Source organism: Arachis ipaensis, chromosome B2 (assembly GCF_059453495.1).
Source record: "Arachis ipaensis isolate K30076 ecotype BB chromosome B2, ASM5945349v1, whole genome shotgun sequence".
Lineage (NCBI taxonomy): Eukaryota > Viridiplantae > Streptophyta > Magnoliopsida > Fabales > Fabaceae > Arachis > Arachis ipaensis.
Genome location: NC_142437.1, coordinates 81,417,204 through 81,440,032, shown reverse-complemented (window position 1 = coordinate 81,440,032; position 22,829 = coordinate 81,417,204). Strand labels below are relative to the sequence as shown.

The window sequence follows — 22,829 nt, the reverse complement described above, 5'->3', positions numbered from 1 at the left end:
TTTGGGCTCTTACATCAATCCAAACCCAGGAAATTGTGGAAGTAGCATCCAAAAGCCAACAATCCATGCCAACAACTTTGAACTTAAACCACAGCTCATCACCCTTGTTCAGAACAACTGTTCGTTTGGAAGAGGTGTTCAAGAAGACCCCAATCAACATTTGACTACCTTCCTGAGAATATGTGACACAGTGAAATCTAATGGTGTTCATCCTGACGCCTATAGACTGCTCTTATTTCCTTTCTCACTCAGGGACAAGGCAGCCATGTGGCTGGAATCTTTCCCAAGGGAGAGCTTGACAACTTGGGAGGATGTGGTGAACAAATTCTTAGCAAGATTTTACCCTCCTCAACGAATCAATTGGCTGAGAGCTGAGGTTCAAACTTTCAGGCAACAAGATGGTGAGACTCTGTATGAAGCATGGGAGAGGTTCAAGGACTTAACAAGGAGGTGTCCACTTGACATGTTCAACGAATGGGTGCAGCTACACATTTTCTATGAAGGGCTATCCTATGAGTCAAAGAAGGCCGTGGACCATTCATCTGGAGGATCCTTGAACAAGAAGAAGACCATTGAGGAAGCCATAGATGTTATTGAAACAGTTGCAGAAAACGACTACTTCTATGCTTCCGAAAGAGGGAACACAAGAGGAGTGATGGAGCTAAACAATGTAGATGCTCTGTTGGCCCAAAATAAGCTCATTACCTAGCAGCTGGCTGACCTCACCAAGAAGATGGAGAGGAACCAAGTAGCAGCAATCTCATCTTCATCAACAATCCAAGAAGGAGTGAATGAAGAAGCAGAGGGGAGTCAGGAGCAAGCCAACTACATTGGGAATTCACCAAGGAAAAACTATGATCCATACTCCAAGACTTACAACCCTGGATGGAGAAACCACCCAAACTTTGGGTGGGGAAGTGAGCAAGATCAAAACCAAGACCAGAGACGTTACAACTCCAACAACAATGCAGCTCACCAGCAATTCACCCAGAGGACATCTCAACACCCCCACAACAACACTTCTCCACACACTTATCAAAACCAAAACAGCACGTCTGCTCCGAATCACTCATCAATTGATGACAAGCTGTCTAAGATTGAAGCCTTACTTGAAGGAATATGCCAAGAGATTCAAGAAAATAAGGTGTTCAAAGAGGAGGTGCGAGCCAATATTAAGAATCAGGGAGAGATCATTAGGAAGCTAGAATTCCAGGTGGGATATTTAGCTGAGAAGATTCCCAAAACTACTGATAGCTTCCCAAGTTACACGGAGAAAAACTCCAAGGGAGAAGCAAAGAAAGTAAGATGGGAAGATTGCAAAATGGTCACTACAAGTGATCAAGAGATTGAAGACAAGCAAGGCAAAATGTGCAAACAACCTGAAGACAACTCAACAAAGGAGGAGGATAGAGATCACAAAGAACCAGAAATCTCACAACAAGAGCTGCTGAAGCTCTATGCACCATTCCCTCAACTGCTCAATGGTGCTGTGGGAAAAAGAATATACTCAAGGTTCCTAGACTTGTTTGCATCTCTGCATGTGAACATACCATTCATCAAGGCAATTCAACAAATGCCTTCATTCATCAAGTATATGAAGGAACTTCTTCCCAGGAAAAGCTCACTCAAGGGAGGGCAGACTATAGTGATGAACAAGGAATGTAGTGCCCTTATTCAACCTGAGTTGCCTACAAAAAGAAGAGACCCAGGAAGTTTTCATATCCCTTGTGCCATAGGTGAAAATATGTTCGACAGAGCACTATGTGATTTAGGGGCCAGCATCAACCTACTGCCCTTATCCCTGGTGAAGAGGTTGCAGATCAATGAGATAATACCCACAGATGTAATCATCAGACTGGCTGACAAAACTCAGAAGCAAGCAATAGGAGTGGTGGAAAATGTGTTGCTAAAGGTTGGGAAATACTTTCTCCCAACAGACTTTGTCATCCTGGACATGGAAGAGAGTCACACTCACCCAATCATATTGGGAAGACCATTCCTAGCTACGGCCAGAGCACTTATCGATGTAGAGAAAGGGGAGCTAATATTGAGAATCCATGATGAACGACTCAGCTTCAATGTTTTCAAACTCTCACAAGAAACAGATCAAGAGGACAAGGAACTAAGCACAAATGATAATGAGACACTAAAGGAGGAAACAAGCACTGAAGCACAGCCAGTTCATTCTGAGACCCCCTTAACTGACAAACAAGGAAAATAGCAATTGCCACAGCTCAAGGAAAAGTTGGAGGAACCCAAACCTCTAGAGGCAGGTGAAGATAGCATCACAACTCCTTGGAGAAAAGAGGTCACCAAGGGGAAGGCAACCTCAAAAGAAATAAAGAAGAAGGTACCAAGGAGATGGAGGAACAAGAAGATCCCTACGGAAGACTTCTCTCCAGGGGATAGAGTTGTCTCAGCTTACTTCCCAGATATTCCTCCTAATCTCCCTACTGTGCCATCTCAATTACCTAAGGTCTTCACTATCAACAGAGTTCTTTCCCTGGAACATGTGGAGATCATTGATCCAACCAATGGATACAAGTCCACAGCAAGAGGGGAGGACTTTAAGCACTACCAACCACCATGATGAAGGAAAAACGTCAAGCTAGTGACGCTAAAGAAGCGCTTCATGGGAGGCAACCCATGTTTTATATGCTTTCAGATGATAATGAATAAGTCAATCTTTATGAGCTTCAATCCAAACTTGACAAACAATTGGTGAAAATCTTCTTATGCAGAATATAGTGAAGAACAAGTTTGGTGTTCAAAGCAAACCAAGATGCATGCTAGTCTTGGGATCTTTGAACAAAACTTTTCATCACATTGCTTCAAACTAAGTTTGGTGTCACCCCATGGTGCCACCAAAATGCATATAAGGAACCACCAATAGTTAGTTAGTTAGTTGGAATTCATAAATAAACAATCAAATCCTTTCTTTCATTTTATTAATATTAGCCATAAAATTCATATGGTCATTTTAATATCTTTTCTTACTTTACTTAGTTTGTCTTTATAGGAAAGGAAAAGGAGCATTAAAAGGGATAGATTGGACAACCAAACAAAGAAGGTTTGGACACCACAAAAGGAGAGGTTACACACTTGTTCTAAAGAGGGAATACATTGGAAAATGTTGTCATGCAACATTGAAAAAATGGGACCCCTAGAAGACCGAGCAATCCCCATCATAAAGTGATGATCCTTGTCTTCTAGCCATGCATAACCCCAACCGTCCATCAAGTGACCACTTCATCAATCTACACCCTCCATTCTCTCACAACTTCTCTATATAAACGACCCTTGCCCGTATCACCCTTCATTGTCATCACACACCCTTCACCACTCTTCATTTTGGTACAACACACCCCCTATCCGATTATAAACATTCCTCCCTTCACTCTCCTCACTGCCATAAAACCCTAAACAACCAAAAGTCTCCACAACCTTACCACCTTCACATATTAATCCTCATTCATGGCATCTTCAAGTTCTAAGAGAAGGGAGGGGAAGGAACCCATGGAAGAACACCCATATGATGAGAAGAGATTTAGAAGCTTGCATCATGCATTGCAATACGGGTGGATGGTTGATAAGGAAATCATTTATGAGCTAAGATTTCAAGTTAAGAAGACTGAATGCCCTGAAATCACAGAGAAGGTAGAAAGGAGAAGATGGGAGCTCCTCACTGACTCGGTCACTAAGGTGAATGCAAATCTCATAAGAGAATTTTATGCAAATGCAGTCAGATATGATAAGAAAGATGAGTCATATACAAGCTTTGTGAGAGGAACAATGGTGGATTTTGGTCCCATGAGTGTAATGAGGGCATTGAAGCTACGGTCTATACCGTTCGAAGAAGAAAGTTATCACTCAAGATTAGACAACAATCCCAATTATGACCAGCTTTTACGAGACCTTTGTGTACCAGGAGCTGACTGGGAAAGGGGTGCTGGAAATAAACCAAAGTTCATTAAGAGAACAGACCTCACTCCTGAAGCCAAGGGGTGGTTCGAGCTAGTGAGGAGGTCTATTCTCCCAGCTGCAAACAACTCGGAGGTGAATCTCGAGAGAGCAACAATGGTGCATTGTATACTCAAGGGAGGAGAAATCAAAGTTCATGAGATCATAGCTCAAGGCATTAGAAAGATGGCAGAGAAAAGCGACTCAAGAGGAACATTAGGTTACCCCAGCACTATTTACCGAATATGCAAGAAAGCTAGGGTGGTTTTTGAAGATGAGGACCCTGTTTGGATAAAGGAAGGTATTCCAATAACGGTCCGAAGGATGAATGCTGCAGCATTCCCCCTGCCTCAACGGAAGCAAAGAAAGAGGACAGCCCCTCAAGTAGTGGAAGGCCAAGTCTCAGAGGGTCAAGCACAACAGACCTTGGACATGCACCAATTGCAGGAGGCCATTGATGGCTTATCTAAACAATATTTGGAAAGCCAAGGAGCACAGAAAGAGCTTCAACTACAGATGATGGGACAGCAAGAGGAAACACTTTCAAGATGGATGACTCAGCAAGGTGAGTGGCAAAGGCAAATGATGGAACAGCAACTAAGCCAAGGACAACAATGGGGAGAAGCATTCAACAGGATGGAACAAAGGCAAAACGAGCAACAAGAATCCACCCAGAAGCTAATCAACATCCAAGCACATCAAGGGGCACACATACATGAGATGCATCGAAGACAAATAGAACAGGCAGAACTATTGGACGAGCAAAGGGCATTCGCAGAAGGAGTTTACATGAGCCAAACAGGACACCATATAAACACTCAAGCCAGGCTCGGCTACTTAGTGGGACAGCTGCCAGTATTGCATCCAGGAATAGCCAAGTATGACGAAATGAAGGATGAATTAGCACGAAAGGAAAGACAAAGGGTGGAAGAGAGTCATGAGTCAGTGAGGAAGGCACTTGAGGATTGGAAGCAAGCAAGATTGGCACGGATGCGAGGAAATGCAAGAAGAAACAAGGAGGACAAGCAAGGAAAAGAGCATGGACATCCACAACAGTAAAAGGTGGTGGAGTTCCTTCTTTGTTCCATCTTTCTCTATGTCTTAAAATAAGGAAGATCTTGTATGAATTAGAACTTGCTTCCATGTTATGTTAAACCTTTTTCAATCATGTCTTTTAAGTTTGTGGTATTGAATAGGTCTATGTGTGCTAGTCTTTATGTCGCTGTATCCTTACTTATTTACTTGTAAGCTTGTCCCTTTAAATCAAATAAAAAGAGAATGATTATGTTTTTAAAAGACCAGAGTGGAGTTCATATTGTGGAAGTGCATTCATGAATCTTTGGGGTAGTCATAAGTTAGCTAAGTTGGTTCAACCACAAGGATGGGATGACAATTATCTGGCCTGAATACTTTGCTTTGGATACACTCATGAGACTAAGATAATAACAAGATCTTAATAAGAGAAAAGGGAAAGAATAATGGAAGTGAAAAACAAAAGAAAAGAGTAAGCAATAAGGCTAGGCATCAATGGTTTTAATCTTGAGGCAAGTGTCTGTGGTGTTCCTGTGTGAGGGATCTACTTGGATAAATAAGCTCTTAGGGGTGCCTTATCACCTGGTAACTTGGGTTAACTAACTCGGGATTATCAGCTGAAAGTCCACTATCAAGAGTAACCTTCACTACAGAACATTTAGTAACCCAAAGAGGTGCTGGACACCAAGGTCTCAAGAAGAGAAAATAAATAAACTAAATACCTGTAGTGTGTATGTATGGGGGATAGGCTTGAGGGAGTAAGTCCTTAGAGGTGTCTCAACACCTAGCACCTTGAACCAACTGGTTCGGGAGTGTTGGCTGAAAGCTTATCTTAAAGAGTTGCCCCCTTACAGAGCACTTAGCCTAAATAACACAAATAACCCTTGAAATAACAATAAAAGGATCAATGAATAAAAGTCTCATGGGATATAAACAAAGTAAGTGTTTAGGGACATGATAAAGGTCTGAAAACCAGTAATGGAATGAACCTAAGTTGCTATGCATGAAACCACCATAAAATCAGAAACATGACTTCCACAAGAATGACCCATTCCTCTGGACATTCCATTCATCATTCTCTTGTTCCAGTACTTGCTTAGGGACAAGCAAGCTTTAAGTTTGGTGTTGTGATGCCAGGGCATCTTGGCCAGTTTCACTGACCTTTTCTTTACTGTTTTTAGGTTAGTTTCATGCATTTCTTTAGGAAATAAGCTAGTTTTGGGTAGATATTCACTTATGCCTTGATTCAAGCATACATTGTGCATTTTAAATAATTTCATGAGGATTTTGCATAAGTTTAGTGACAAATATTATGTTGCATTACTCATGACTTGGACTAGAGCTTTGATGCACTTTATTGCTTGATTTCAGGACCAAAAGGAAGCAAGAAAAGGGGAGGTAACTTGCAAAGTTTAATGAGAAAAGTGATTGCCCATAACACTCTCAAAAAGCCATCAATGCCTACGTTAGAGAGTCACGTTAACTGAGTTAACGTGAACTCTAACGTGGAGAAGAGAAGTTGAGCCAACGTTAGTGACACTTAACATTGTCACTAACGTTGGCAATTACTCATAAGTGGCCACGTTAGAAGCCACATTAACCTAGTTAACGTGGCCTCTAACGTTAAGGGGGGAAGAGAAGCCAACGTTAGTGACACTCAACATTGTCACTAACATTGGCCTATGATGTAAAGTACCACGTTAACTCCCACGTTAACTTGGTTAACGTGGGAACTAACGTAAGGGATAAAGAGTTGTCGACAACGTTAGTGACACTCAACATTGTCACTAATGTTGAGGCAACCACACAACCCCCAAGAGTCACGTTAACTTCCACGTTAACTTGGTTAACATGGAAGCTAACGATGAGGAATAAAGGATGAGCCAATGTTAGTGACACTCAACATTGTCACTAACATTGGGATGGCTAAGGATGGCCACGTTAGAAGCCACGTTAACCTAGTTAACATGGACTCTAACGTGAGACCTAGGGGCACACTGGAACGTTAGTGACAATGTTGAGTGTCACTAACGTTCTCGAAGGATGGCAAAGGCCACGTTAGAAGCCACGTTAACCTAGTTAACGTGGGTGTTAACGTGAACCAAGAAGGGGCACACTGGAACGTTAGTGACAATGTTGAGTGTCACTAACGTTCTCGAAGGTTAACAAGGGAACATTAAAAGCCACGTTAACCTAGTTAACGTGGGTTTTAATGTGAGGCAAAGGGGTGCATTGGAACGTTAGTGACAATGTTAAGTGTCACTAACGTTCTCGAACTTATATTCTCACTAAATATTAACACCCCTAACGTCCTGAACTAAAGTCTCCGCCCACTTCGCACTTTCTCTCTGCAAGTAAAGCCAAGCCCAAATAAAGAAAGGAACTGCTTCAAACTCAAGATCCAAAGGCCCAAGACTTGAAGAATCACACTAGAAGCTGAGAAGAGTAGTATATATAGGAGTAGCTTTGAATTGAGAAGAAGTTCTGGAAGGTTGGAAAAAGAGAACTACTCTCTGTATTTTACTTTCTCTGTAATTTCTAGTTTTATGATGTATTCTCCATCTTTATTTTCATTTTCAAGAGCTATGAACAACTAAACCCCTTTCATTGGGTTAGGGAGCTCTGTTGTAATTTGATGGATCAATACTAATTTTCATTATTCTTCTTCTATCTTTCCTCTTGATTTTACTTGAAAGCTTTCGATCTTCATCCAATTGAGTAGTTATCTTGGAAGAGAAGCTATTCAAACTTGGATCTCTTTTGAACCTTGAAAGAGGAATGAAGAGATCAAGCTAGAAATGCTTTCTCATGCTGGACCAAATTGGGTTTGGATGGGTATGTGACTATAACCCTCTCAATACTTGATTTGGAAAATGCATGTGGTATAATCAGTGACCATACTTCATCTCTTCTCATGAGCAATTGACCAAGGAATTGGCTATTGATCAAGATTTGAGAGATTGAATTGCAAGAAATTGTAATTTAATCACTTAAGATTGCCAAGGAGATCAATGAGTGCATTGATTGAGGAAGAGATGAAAATGAACTTGATCCGGAGAATTGCAACATCTCCTAAGCCCAATGAACTCCCCATCTCTGATCTTACCCATTCTCTTTAATTTCTGCCATTTACTTTTATGAGCAAATCCCCCATTCCCATTTACAATTCTGCAATTTATTTCCAGTCATTTACTTCCAGTCCTTTAATTCTAGCATTTACTTTTCTGTTATTTACATTCCCGCCATTTTATTTTCTGCAACTCTCAACCCAAATTCTGGATTCGCTCAACTAGAACATTCTTCTAATTAAAGTTGCTTGATCAATCAATCCCTGTGGGATTCGACCTCACTCTATTGTGAGTTTTTACTTAACGACAAATTTGGTACACTTGCCGAAGGGAGATTTGTTGAGAGACAAGTTTTTCGAGCATCATATGCTTGTGGCATTTTTTTGTCAAGTAATCCTTGAGACAGAACACTAAGAGTCGAGATCAAATGCAATTTACAGAGTATGCCAAAGGCTTTGAGCACCACTGTCTGGGGGTAACTAAAAGAAAAATCAGAACTAAAAGAGAGTTCCCCAATTAAGTGCTTGTGGTGTTTTTATGTCGAGTACCCCTTGAGACAAAACATTTAAAGTCACGGCTAGACTCAAGGTGCAAAGCACCAAAGAAAAGAGAATTAAATGAAATTGGCTGTGTTCAAGGATTAAACTGAAGTATAAAAGATTAGAGAATTCATAATATTATTCGGGTTCTAACTCCGAATGATAATGACATTCCTCTGATTCAAAGGAGAGTGAGATGCCAAAACTATTCAGTATTGCAGTAGGTAAACCCCACTTCAAGAAGAGACATGAGCTTAATTGAACTCTCATCTCTCATGCAAATTCACATCCTAAGTTTATATTAGTTTTGGTTGCTTGAGGACAAGTAACAATTCAAGTTTGGTGTTGTGATGCGTGAGCATCTTTCCTATCTTTTCCTAGTGAATTTACATTTGAATTGTTATGTTTAATCAAGATTTAAATATCTTTTAGCCACTATGAATGCTACTTTGAGGTGTGTACAATTCTTTTTATTTCAGGTAGCATTCGGATAGATTTGATAGAGTTTCTGTAGAAGAAGAGGAAGAAAATAGATGATGCTGTCAACCCTGACCTCCTTGCACTCAAACAAGAATAACTTGAGCTACAGAGGTACAATTGACGTGATTCCAGCAACATTGGAAAGCCAACTTTCAGAGCTTTTCAATGATATATAATAGTCTACACCTTTCATATGGAATTAATGTCTTGGTGGCGCCAAACTTGAGAAACTCCAAGTTTGGCGCCACAACTCACCTATCCCAGGAGTGCTTACAGGTCATTTGAAGCCAAACTTGAGATACCTAAAGTTTGGCGCCAACAAAGAAGCTTTGAAGAATGCACACGGTTCATTTGAAGCCAAACTTGAGATACCTCAAGTTTGGCGCTAGCTAAGGAAGACTTCGAAGATTTCACACGGCCTCAATGGCTCCAAGTTTGGCACCACCTCTTATGAATCAAGTGGTCCCCACGCTGTACAAGGCTTGCACGAAATAGTATTTTAATTTGATTAAACTTTATTTTATTTTTAAAATAGGAAAAGATATTATTTATTTTTGAAAAATATAATTTACATTAATTAGGATTAAATATAAAAGAAAAAAGAATTAGCCCTTCCGGTTAATCTATTCTCTTCTACCTCATTCCGCACTTTACAGTATTTTAGAATCCTAGTTTTTCTCTGTGAACCATGAGCAACTCAACCTCAACTGTTAAGATTAGGAGCTCTGTCTAGTGTATGGATTGATACTATCATTTTTCTATTTTAATTCATGTATTGATTTCTATTTCAAGAATTATTTTCGTTCTTTATCTTACAAATCTGGGTGAAACGGAAGTATGACCCTTGTTCTAATTGAGTTCTTGTATAACTTGGAAAAGCTCTTTACTTGAACAACAACTTGAAAATAATTTATCCTAAACTTCTAATTATCTGGACTTAACGGGATACATGACATATAATCATCTTATATTTGGGTAATTAAGGTTTCTGTGACATTTAAACTAGAATTGAACTTAACCCTCTGATTGGAATCAAGTGACCAAGGAATTGGCAGTTGATGAAGGTTAGAGGAGACTAAAAAGGTCTAAGGAATTAGGGTTTAGTCACATATAGTTTGCCATGAATTGAATCTTGCATGATTAAAATAGTTAGTAAGAAAAGTCAATCCGGAAGATAGATATCTCTGAAACCTTAACTATTTTCTCCATATATACTTCACAACTTGTTTACTGCTTGCTTTTCTAATTCTCTGAACTACTGTTTGATGCATTTGAACTTTCAACACTCTTTTCTGTTTGTCTGAATAAGTAAATCATTTAACCATTGTTGGTTAGTCTATCAATCCCCGTGGGATCGACCCTCATTCACTTGAGGTACTACATGGTACGACCTGGTGCACTTGCCGGTTAGTTTGTGGGTTATAAAATCCACACCAGTATGCGAGAAGCCTTTTCTGTTAAACACTCTTGCGTAGCCGGGAGGTGGTCTGTGTATGCGACTTTCCAAATTTTTAACATCATGCGTACCCAAGAGGTGGCATGCGTATGCATGACCACCCTATTTTGAAGAAAATATATTTTTGTATTTTTAACCATTCTTCGAGCCTTCTAAATCTTTGTAAATCCTGTTACGAGTCTAGAGTCAGTGTAATAGGGGGTAGAGGAGTTAAGATTGTAATTGAACTTTTGGTAAAAAAAATTGATTAGAAAATTGGATTTCTAAAACTGTTATAAAATTGAATTTTCGATTAAAAAATTTGTTTTAAAGTCGAATTTTTAGAAAAATCGAATTTAAAGTCGATTTGTAAGTAAAATTAGTTTTGAATTTTCAAACCAATTTAAAATTGATTTATATTTTTCAAACTAGTTTAGAACCGATTTTCCTCTTAAATTCAATTCTAATTTAGTTTTATGAACTACAAAACTTGTTATGAAGTGGATACACTTTGAATTTTTAAAAATCCAAACCATACCCACCCTTATTACCAACCATTAAACCTCACCATTCCTACCTCTTTCAAAACAAGTCTAACCAATTCCACTTCTAATCCTTCCTCTCTCTCTTCCACTATACCATGTTTCCATCATTACACACCTAACCTTAATTCTATTCAAAATTATTATCAATCATAACATAACAACAAAGACAAAGAAAAAAACAAATGAAATTAACTAAAACATTGAAATAGTGAGATTCTGAAGAAGAGAAAGGAGAGCGAGCGTGGCCTGACAGTGGCATTGAGGACCACATTAGGGGAAGAGTTATGGTTGTTGTTAATGCTATTCATGATGATAATTATGGGGTGATAGAGGAAGTAATGAGTAAAAGGTGGTGCAATGGAGTCTTAAAAAATACAAGGCAAAATTCTTCTCTCAAACTTCTCTCTAGAGTTATAGATGTTGTCTCAAAAAAATTTCTAAATAAAATGCCAAATAATTTCAATTATTCTCCTAGCTTGGTATTTTCCATCAAAATTTTTGTGTGATCATTAACACAAATGAGTCAATTATTCATTATGGATCGACAGCATACAATGGCATCTTTCGCAATCACAATGACAATAATTAGGCACTACAAAAAATTCGCCATATAACATTGAATTTACTGGCGAATTTATCAAAAAAATTTGCCGATAATATGTTTATCATCGAAATTACCGTTGGAATAAAACCAATAGTATAAACCTCTCCAGTAATTGTTATTAGTAGTATATATTTCAACATATATTTCCTTATGATGACACGTCATCTTAAACAATTTTTAGGATTCTTTTTCATTCATTTTTTTTAGATTTTAATCAAATTTCTTATGTTTTCTAGTGAAATTACATAAATAATCAATTATTTGGAGTTGGGTTATTATTTTTGTGTTTTTTAGAAATTTTTATCTCAAAACAACCAAGAAAAGCTTTTTAGCAAGAAAACACAAATACAATTAAGGAAGGTCTAACAAGGCCCAAAAGAATAAAACCGAGCCCAAAGAAATCAAACCAAACGCCCAAGCCTTTAAGACATGGATGCCTAGCAGCTCAACACACAAGCCCGGCATCCTTCCCCTCCTTGCACACCTGGCGGAAGGCTTCACAAGCCCGACGTCCCTCCGATTTTGGACACACACTCCCGGGCTTCCCTCAATGCAAGCCCGGTGGCCTTGATTCCCTGGAGGTGCAATTGGGCCATGCCCAAAGTTTAAAACTCCAAGTCCGGCGTGCAACCCTAGCTCAATTCCTAGGATGCAACATTTATTAAGTCCCAAGTTCAATTATAAATTATTGGAAGCCTTAATCAACATCTAAAGATTCATGATTCAAGATTCAAGAAGATTAGTAGTTATCATGAATTCCTTTTAGAAATATAAAGATTTGGTTGTTAGAATTTATTTCTAGATTAGATTTGAATTATGGTTTTGATTTGAATTTGAAGTAGAAAGTTAGCTATCTTATCTTTTCTAAAGATAAGATTAGGGTTAGTTTTGAATTAAATTTTAGATAGAACCTAGGATATAAATAAGTGAACCTTGTTCATAAGAGAGATCATCAGGGACTCGGATCATATATCTCTCTCATCATTATGATTAGTTTTTTTTCATGAGTCATTAAATCTCCTCTGTTGAAGGTTAGGAACTTTATTTGGTTTTAGGATTAATAATGTAAGTGTTTTCTTTATTTTAATTCATGCTTATTTACTTTTTCAAGATTGAGTTTTGTTCTTCATGATTAAAGGTTAGAACTATTGGAGAATATTATAATTCTGTCTTGAATTCTGATTTTATATTTAGGAAAATTAATTTCGGAATTAGCTTAAAACTCATCTCATAATCTTCACTTATCTAGAACTAGTTCGAATACGTGCATATAATTTGGCTAGTGATAGTTCTTGAAGATTGTATGGTAATAAAATCGAAACCGTTCTTCACCTTTCCTCTCGATTAGTTGACCAAAGGATTGATGATTAATTGGATTTAGAGAAATTTAATCACCAAAAAATTGCAGTTTGATTGTAAATAATTTGCTGTGAAAAGATTTTTACATTAATTAAATAAGAAAGCATAAGCATTATTTTTCTAAGCATCAAACGTCTCTGAGGCATTCAATATTCTCATCTATTGATTTTCTTTCAACTTCAAGCATTCTCCCAATTCTCTTATTCTATTTCTCTTTTTCTTCAAGATCCACAATCCAAAAATTAGTTTGATCTATCTAATTAGATATTTAATTACATGTTGCTTGCTTTAATATGTTAATCGTCGTGGGAACGATATCCACTCATCGTGGTATTACTTGAATGATTCGGCGTACTTACCAGTATCCGTGAGCACTAGTTTTCGCTCATCATCTCAGTCACAACAAAGTGAAAATACACTTAATTTTCATGAATGAGAAATCAATAGTAACCTATTAAACACCCTTATCAGTAAGGTCCTTATTTTAAAGTCGGTATTCATGCAAAACCCAATCAATTCGATCTCCCTTAGGTGCTTTACCATTGTGAAACATCAAAGTCTTTATCATACCTACAACAAGCTTCTTGTTCTCGAGGGATCTATCCTTGCCGTTAGTCTTCCAATACTTACATTATATGGCCCTATTCATCCTCTCTTTGCTCGAATACTTCTTCTCTCGAGGGCAAAAGAATTACCATTCCAAATCTCCAATTTTAAGCAAAGAATGATCTGAAAAATTATCATCAAGTTAAAAACAACTATGAGGAACACAGAACTCTACTAAATCAAATGAAATCAGATTGCAAACCTGGTAGATCCCACAGTGGATACTTGTATATATCAAGTTCAATAATCACATCACAAGACTTTCCTTTTCAAAAAGTACTAAACCAGCTCAACATCAGTTGGACGAAATCGATACCCTAGAATTAAATTCATTGTGGCCATCGCTAAAGAATAAAGAAAGCTTAAAGAGTAAAAGCATCAGAATCTAACAACTTCCCTTAAATCAAATAATCCAACAACAAAGAACGACTTCAGCAGTAATGAAGAAAGAAACCAACTTCATAGGAACTCCCAATTAAAAACAAAAATTAAAAAATAAAAAAGAAGAGAAATTTAACTAGAGAATGATGAACGAAAGAATCATAAACAAAATTTAAAACATAAAATCATCAAAAAAGAATTAAAAAAACCTAAATCAAAAGAAAATTTAGAAATCCTAAATCAAAATAGAACTAAAAAATTCTAAATGAAAACATAATTAAAAAAAAAACTAAATCGGATACCGTCTGGTGCGTGCTACTGCTGTATGTGGAGGACGGAGAGAGAAGCGCTTCGAGGATGGGGGAGGGAGAGGAAAGGGTCGCGCCAAGGGACGCCAGTCAGGGTGCTATGGGGCGGTGTCGACGGCGGAAAAGAAGGAGGATATCCTTTGGAGGCTATTGGTGGCGCTAGCGCTGGTAGAGGGCGCTACCGAAGGTAGTTTGAAGGAGTGAGAGAAGAGGTTTAGAGAGTGAGAGAGAGAGAGTAGGTCTTTCAAAATCAGGGGAGAGGGCGCATGATGAATCCATATTTCATGGTATTTATTTGCTTTAAATAGGTGGATTTCATTGACTTTTCTTGCATTTATCCATTGAAATAGCATAGTTTCATGATGTCTTCCTAATTTATGCTTGAAAGTGAAAACATGGTCTTTAGGCTTTTTTATTGCTAAATGTTATTCACTTTGATCCCATTTGGTGCCTTGATGTATTTGTCAAGTGATTTTAGGTTTTCAAGGCAAGTTTGGGTTGAAGAAGTGAAGAAAGAGCATCCGAAAGAGGAGAAATCATGAAGAAAATGGAGTTTGGAAGCTTCTGCAAAGATGCGTACGTACAGTGATGCGTGCGTACGCACAACGGTGACTTCGTGCAAGGATGCGTACGCACCAAATGTTGTATGTACGCACAATGGAAAGTTTGCGCAACCGTGCGTACGCACAGTAGGTCGTGCGTACACACGTGTGCATGCACGTGAGGTCATTAATTACAAATCGCTGGGGGTGAATTCTGAGCCTCCAAAACCCAGTCTAACTTATTTCTGAAGCTATTTCAAGCCAAATTGAAGAGGAATGAAGGGGGGAGCACTTAGGTTTAGGTTTTTACATATTTTTGTTAGTTTTCTAGAGAGACAAGCTCCCCCTTCTCTCTAGAATTAGGGTTTTTAGCTTTATTCTCTCTTTAATTTCTCTCTTTAATTCTTGTTTTATTGTAGTTTCATTTATATTTTCATGTTTTATTGCCTTTAATCTCTTAGTTTCCTTTGTTAATTTTACTTTCATGCTAATTTTAGTTTATGAACACTTGTCACTTTTAATTTCATTTAATGCAATTTTGATATTTTGTCCCCCTTTAATGCTTATTTGAGTTGTTATTATCATTTTATTGCAATTGGTAGTTATAGAATTTATTTTTATTGCAATTTATGATATTTTTCCTTTTATGCATGCTAGGTGTTTGATAAAATAATTCTTTTAATTTTTGTATAGTTGTTCACACTCTTGGCTTGGAATTGGATAATTAGGTGACCTTGAGTCATAGATGTCCATTTGATATTGTGATTAGGATTGTTAGTTGGTTTGGCTTCTACTAACGCTAGTCTTTCACTAAGTTAATTAGTGAGTTGATTAGGACTTGTGGATTAAGATCAATTATGCCCTTTTGACTTATTCTCGATGTTATGATAGACTAATTGGGATTAATTCTTAGCAATTATCATGTTTGTGGTTTATGATTATGATAGGAATCCTTAATTCACAATCCTTGCTAAGAGTTCCTCCTTTTTTCCAGTTGAATTCCATTTCTGATTTACTTGATTTGAGCTTTAATTCCCTTGCATGTCTATTTACTTCCTTGCATTTTAATTTCTTCCTCCTTGCAATCACAACCCCCAATCCCTCATAGCCAATAATTGAACACTTCATTGCAATTCCTAGGGAGAACGACTCAGGAGTTTAAATACTCCTGGTTATTTGATTTGAATTGTGATAATTCTTTGATTTAAACTTTGATTGAGAGTTAATTGTTGGTCTAGACTATGCTTGCAACGAGATTCTCTATTTTTGTGAAATTCTAGATCAACATAAATTCTCACTATCAAGTTTTTGGCGCCGTTGCCGGGGATTGCAATAGTGTTACATTATTGGCTATTGTTAATATGTGATGTGAATAGTTTGTTTTAATTGCTTGCTTGTTTTTTGCTTGTAAATATGTCTCTTGGTTGATAGTAATAAATTTTTGTTTTAAAATGCATATGTGAATAGTTAGTAGTCTTGTTTAAATTGTCTTTTTAACTTGAATTACATGTTTAAAATTTTTAATTAGTTTTTGGATGGTTGAATTTGGATAGATTTTTATTTGTGCATATTACAAGTGCTTTGAATAGTCCATGGTTTTGATTTGGAAGATAAAATCTTGGATTAATTTTAAAGTTAGTGTACATAGTTACATATTTTTGTTAATCTCTTGTATATATGCATTTTGCATTGTTGGGTGAAAATCTGTTAAAAAAACGAAAAACTCTTGCGTATGCACATGTCTGGTGCGTACGCACACTCTCTTGCACGCCCTCTGCTCACAGCATTTGCACAGCATGTGCATACGCAGTATTGCCCATTTTTCTCTCCATGTGTATGCACGACCGTTGGTGCATACGCACACCCAATTCACCCCTTCTGCTGGGAGCACCAGCACAGTTGGTGCGTCCGCAGCCCCCTACATTCCCTTCTCTCTTGTTTTTCTTCTTCTCGGAGCCACCGTAACCCTTCCTCTTCTCTGAGCCAACCATTCACCATCATCATCTTCATCTTCTTCACCATCATCACCATACATCACTGTCTCTTCCCAGCCACCATAACCTCCATCACCATCACCTCAGCACCGCCACAGCTACCTCCCTTCACCACAACCTCTGACAACAACCCACACCGCTGCGCCCCTTTCTCTTCTTCTTCTTCCCCTCTTCTCACCTCTACTGAGCCCAGAAACCACAGTGCCAGCTCCTCCTCTCCACCAAAGCCCAGAGCAGCAGCGGCTACCTTCTCCATTCCTGGGTCTCCTCTCATCTGCCACCAAACAGCCGCGACACCCAACCTTCTCCGCAGCGTCCTTACGGCGTTCCAACCCATCACCACTCCCCTGTCCGAACACTAGCTCTGCCAACCATCACCGTCAGCCTCTATGAGCCACTGCAACCCTCTTCCCTTTTCTCCCCTTTGCGTGTTCTCTGTCTTCCTCAGCCACACCAATGAACCGGCCACCTTCTCCTCCCCCGTCTCACCATCGCGAACCAGCCTAGCACCGTCGCAATTCTAGCCCCGTTTCCCGTTCTCCCATGGAACGACCAGAGCAGGGTGCAGCCCCTGTGTCTTCCATCCCCTCCGTTTTTCCCTGTTTCGTGGCTGCGTTCACTCTCTGCTGCTGCAATTGAAGCAGTGCCACTACCAAGCCGCCGCTTCTACCCCGGCCAATTCAGCCATCATCTTCCCTTCACCTGTTCATTCTCTGCTTCCCAGGTTTCCATTTTCATTTGTTGAGTTCTGTTTCTTTCATTGTATTACTTTTAGTTCATTTTGCTTAATTTGGTTAGTTAGAAATGCATGTTAGTTGCTTAGGTTGTTAGATAATCTGGCGTGGATAGTGGATTTAGATTTGTTTTGAATAATGCTGGTGTTTGGAAATGTTGCTGTTTTATTGATTTTCCTTGGTTTGTTTGTTGCTGTATGATTTGCCCCTGTGCTAATTTGGCTTGGTTGATGCTGCTGCATATTGGTTTATAGCTGTTATATCCGTGCTGAGTGATGTTGAGTTCTTGTTTCAATTTGGTCTTCATTGTTTGATTCAGCGATGCTTAATTATTTGAATCCATATTCCTTAATCACTTGATTTAGGATGCTTAATTGTCTGAATTCATGTTGAATACTTGTGGTTGGTTGTTGAAGATAAGAGAAAGAATGCTGCTTGTTCCTGGTTGGCTTGGTTTGAATTGCTTATTGATGTTTTGTTGCTGTTTGTTAGCTTATTTGCTTAATTCATATGAACTCATATATGGTTTTTATGTTTTTAATTGTTAATGAATTCATATGGAATCTGAATTGATTGTTTGAATTTGAGAAATAGCCAATTTATTACTGAAATGCTGCAGGATTTTTTCTAACCTTGTTTCATTAAATGACATTGTCTTCTTTGGTGCAACAAGATTCTATTTGATGGATTTCTGTGTTAATAGAATCTTGTTTGCTAAATGGGTTTGGAAATTTTCTCTTGAGCTTCCTTACGAGTTTTGGTCAATTCTTTAACTTCTTTGCTTCTTTTAAATTATGTGTTCTTCTTGAGCATTGAATATGCCTTAATTGAGTTTTAAATTGACTATAAACTTGAAATTCTTTTGAGATTTTGAGCCCCTTTTGCATAAACTCACATGATTGAAGGTTTTAAATCTAAGTGGCTGAATTGATTCATTTTATTTTTGTCTAACTTTCATTAAGTCACTTAGATCATGAGGTTTTCAATTCTTGTTTCAACTTGTGACTTTCATGCCTCATCGGAATTTGGTGTTTGAATGTTCTTTAGCTTACTTGTTTCTCTATGTTTTTAACTTGTCAACACCAAATTCTTTTACTTCATGCCAATTACTTGTGGTTGATATTTACTTGATTATGTGCTCTACACATACATGTGCATCACTTGTTTTGGTATTCTGAATTGTTGAGAAGTGAATACAAACTTGCTTGTTTTGAAATTTTTGAAACTTTTTAGAATTAAGGAACTTGTGACTATGCACCTAACTTTTGATTTTTCTTCCATTTCTCTTACTAACTTTTTCCTTCTTTTTACATAACATTTAACTTTTGTCTTCTTTTTCAACTAACTTTTCCTTTTCCTTCACCTAGCTTTAAATTTTCTTTTCTCTTTCAATTAACCATTTTCCTTTTTACTAACATAACTTTTAACTTTTAACTTTCTTTTTATTTTTCAACTAATATTAACTTTTAACTTTTAACTGTTTTCTTTCTCTTTGTGCATAGTAACAATGCTCCTTCCTTCTTTTATTCTTTGATAAACAAGCAAGTTAGCTTTCCTCATGTCTTGAATTTGATTGGAAATTGTTTGTGTTTGATTTAATTTGATTCTCATGTATGCTTCCATTCAAATTTTTATTATCTATTCACTTCATATGCTATTTTGTAACTTAGCTCTTTCCTTTTCAACACCACCATCACTCTTACAGCCACTTTTGTATGGTGACACAATGACGACTCCTTCCACTCCGCATGATCTTGAGCACCGAGGACGGTGCTACATCTTAAGTGTGGGGAGGTTGTCCTTCAACAAGCATATATATTTTGGGTGACAATTTCATTTCCGAACACTTGTAGTTTAGTTTTTATTATTATTATGCTTTTTAGTTGCTTTGTATATATTTTATCCTCTTGAGAGACTTCTTAGTTTAGTTTATTGCACTTTTTGATTTTGCTTGTACATAACTTAGTATTATATAGTAGTTATGCATATTTTGATATTTTGCTCTTAATTTTGGCTTGTACATATGTTTTTTTTTGGTTTTTTTAGTCTTGATTGTGATTTGGGATGATGTGATGATTGCACCTAAGTTTGATTTCCTATATACTTGCTATTTTGGTTTGATTGAAATTAGGAATTAAACTTAGGATTTTTGACCTTTTTCGTCCAATCACACTATATACATATATAGAATAAATGTTAGTCAATTTAATGAAACTTCCAAGAAGCTTACTTTTTATATAGGGCATTGAAATTCAAATTGAATTGAGTTGAAATTTTTTGAAACTTGCATGATTTATACATTGTGGAATATGGTTTTTGAGGTAAAGAACACATAACTTGTTCGATTTTGAGCCTTATTATGTGGTTACACCATTTGACCACTTATTTCATTCTTGTGTGCTGCTCTTCTCTATGATTGTAACTTTTGGTTTGTTTAAGTCTATATATCCATTGTTTAATGTATATTTATGCAATAATGTGATTGAGGCCATCACTTCATTATAGCTCACTTAACCCAAAAAGCCTACCATTTTATTTACCTTTGTTTGCCACTTTGAGCCTTTTTAACCCCCTTTTGTTCTTTATTTTGCCACATCATTAACCTTAAGCAAAAAATAATAATGTCCTTTATTTGAATCTTTGAGTAGCTTAAGTTAGTGAGAGTGTGATATTTAAGTGTGGGAAAAATGTGGAAACTTTGGTTGATGAAAATGTGTTTTATACTTATTGAGAAATATTGGAAATTTGGGTACATGCTCATGTAATATTATAGAAACCATATGCATTGATGATTTGGTGTAAAAAAAAAGAAGAAGAAAAGAAAAAAGAAATAATGAAAAAGGGGACAAAATTACCCCAATGAGAAATTCAATAATAATCAATGCATATATGATGGAATTGAATTTGATGCATGAGTATGTGTATATGTATGGTGTACGAAATTGTGATTCACACTTTTCACAATTCCGCACAACTAACCAGCAAGTGCACTGGATCGTCCAGTAATACCTTACGTGAGTAAGGGTCGATCCCATGGAGATTGTCGGCTTGAAGCAAGCTATGGCTATTTTGTAAATCTTAGTCAGGAGATTAATGATGAGAGTGATTGTATTTATGAAAAATAAACAACATGAAATAAAGAGTACTTGTGATTCAGTAATGGAGAACAGGTTGACGTTTTGGAGATGCTTTGTGGTGCACGAAATTGTGATGTCCAGGCTCAAACAATCCCTGGTAATGGCTCCAAAGCTTGGTGCTTTGATCTTAATTCATAATTGTCACAACTTCGATACAACTAACCAGCAAGTGCACTGGGTCGTCCAAGTAATACCTTACGTGAGTAAGGGTCGAATCCCACGGAGATTGTTGGTATGAAGCAAGCTATGGTCACCTTGTAAATCTCAGTCAGGCGGATTTAAACATGATACTTTATTAGATTAAAATAAACAATAAAAGGGATAGAGATACTTATGTAGATTCATTGGCAGGGATTTCAGATAAGCGAATGGAGATGCTTTTCGTTCCTCTGAACCTCTGCTTTCCTACTATCTTCATCCAATCAGTCTTACTCCTTTCCATGGCTGGCTTTATGTGATACATCACCACTGTCAATGGCTACTTTCGGTCATCTCTCGGGAAAATGATCCAATGCCCTGTCACGGCACGGCTAATCGTCTGGAGGCATCACCCTTGCCAATGGCTTCATCTTATCCTCTCAGTGAATAATATGCTCACGCACCCTGTCACGGCACGACTATTCATCTGTCGGTTCTCGATCATGCTGGAATAGGATTTACTATCCTTTTGCGTCTGTCACTAACGCCCTGCAATCGCGAGTTAGGAGCTCGTCACAGTCATTCAATCATTGAATCCTACTCGGAATACCACAGACAAGGTTTAGGTCTTCCGGATTCTCTTGAATGCCGCCATCATTCTAGCTTACGCCACGAAGATTCTGGTTAGGAGATCTAAGAGATACTCATTCTAGCTTAATTCATGTAGAACAGAAGTGTTTGTCAGGCACGCGTTCATAAGGGAGAAGGATGATGAGCGTCACACATAATCATCACCTTCATCACGTTCTTGAGTGCGAATGGATATCTTAGAAGCGAAATAAGAAGAATTGAATAGAAAACAGTAGTACTTTGCATTAATCTTTGAGGAACAGCAGAGCTCCACACCTTAATCTATGGAGTGTAGAAACTCTACCGTTGAAAATACATAAGTGAAGGTCCAGGCATGGCCGAGATGGCCAGCCCCCTAAACGAGATCACAGGATCAAAATACAATCCAGGACCCAAAGATGGTCCAAAAGACCTCTAATACAATAGTAAGAGATCCTATTTATAATAAACTAGTCACTAGGGTTTACATGAGTAAGTAATTGATGCATAAATCCACTTCCGGGGCCCACTTGGTGTGTGTTTGGGCTGAGCTTAAGTGTAGCACGTGCAGAGGCCATTTGTGGAGTTGAACGCCAGTTTCTGTGCCAGTTTGGGCGTTCAACTCTGGTTTTGGATCCTTTTCTGGCGCTGGACGCCAGATTTGGGCAGAAGGCTGGCGTTGAACGCCAGTTTACGTCGTCAATTCTTGGCCAAAGTATGGACTATTATATATTGCTGGAAAGCCCTGGATGTCTACCTTCCAACGCAATTGGAAGCGCGCTATTTCAAGTTCTGTAGCTCCAGAAAATCCACTTTGAGTGCAGGAAGGTCAGAATCCAACAACATCAGCAGTCCTTCTTCAACCTCTGAATCTGATTTCTGCTCAAGTCCCTCAATTTCAGCCAGAAAATACCTGAAATCACAGAAAAACACACAAACTCATAGTAAAGTCCAGAAATGTGAATTTAACATAAAAACTAATGAAAACATCCCTAAAAGTAACCAGATCCTACTAAAAACATACTAAAAACAATGTCAAAAAGCGTATAAATTATCCGCTCATCACAACACCAAACTTAAATTGTTGCTTGTCCCCAAGCAACTGAAAATCAAATAGGATAAAAAGAAGAGAATATACTATAAATTCCAAACTATCAATGAAACATAGCTACAATCAAATGAGCGGGACTTATAGCTTTTTGCCTCTTGAATAGTTTTGGCATCTCACTCTATCCATTGAGGTTCAGAATGATTGGCATCTATAGGAACTTCAGATTTCGAATAGTGTTATTGACTCTCCTAGTTCAGTATGATGATTCTTGAACACAGCTATTTTATGAGTCTTGGCCGTGGCCCTA

The 22,829-nt window shown here is 37.8% G+C and overlaps 1 non-coding gene across 1 annotated transcript; it reads right to left on the bottom strand.

Moving 5' to 3' along the window:
- Positions 1-361: 361 nt before the first annotated feature.
- LOC148574587 (small nucleolar RNA R71) lies at positions 362-464 on the bottom strand. The gene has a single exon (XR_015906734.1). It is a non-coding gene; the product is annotated as a small nucleolar RNA R71 (small nucleolar RNA).
- Between the last annotated feature and the right edge of the window lie 22,365 nt (positions 465-22,829).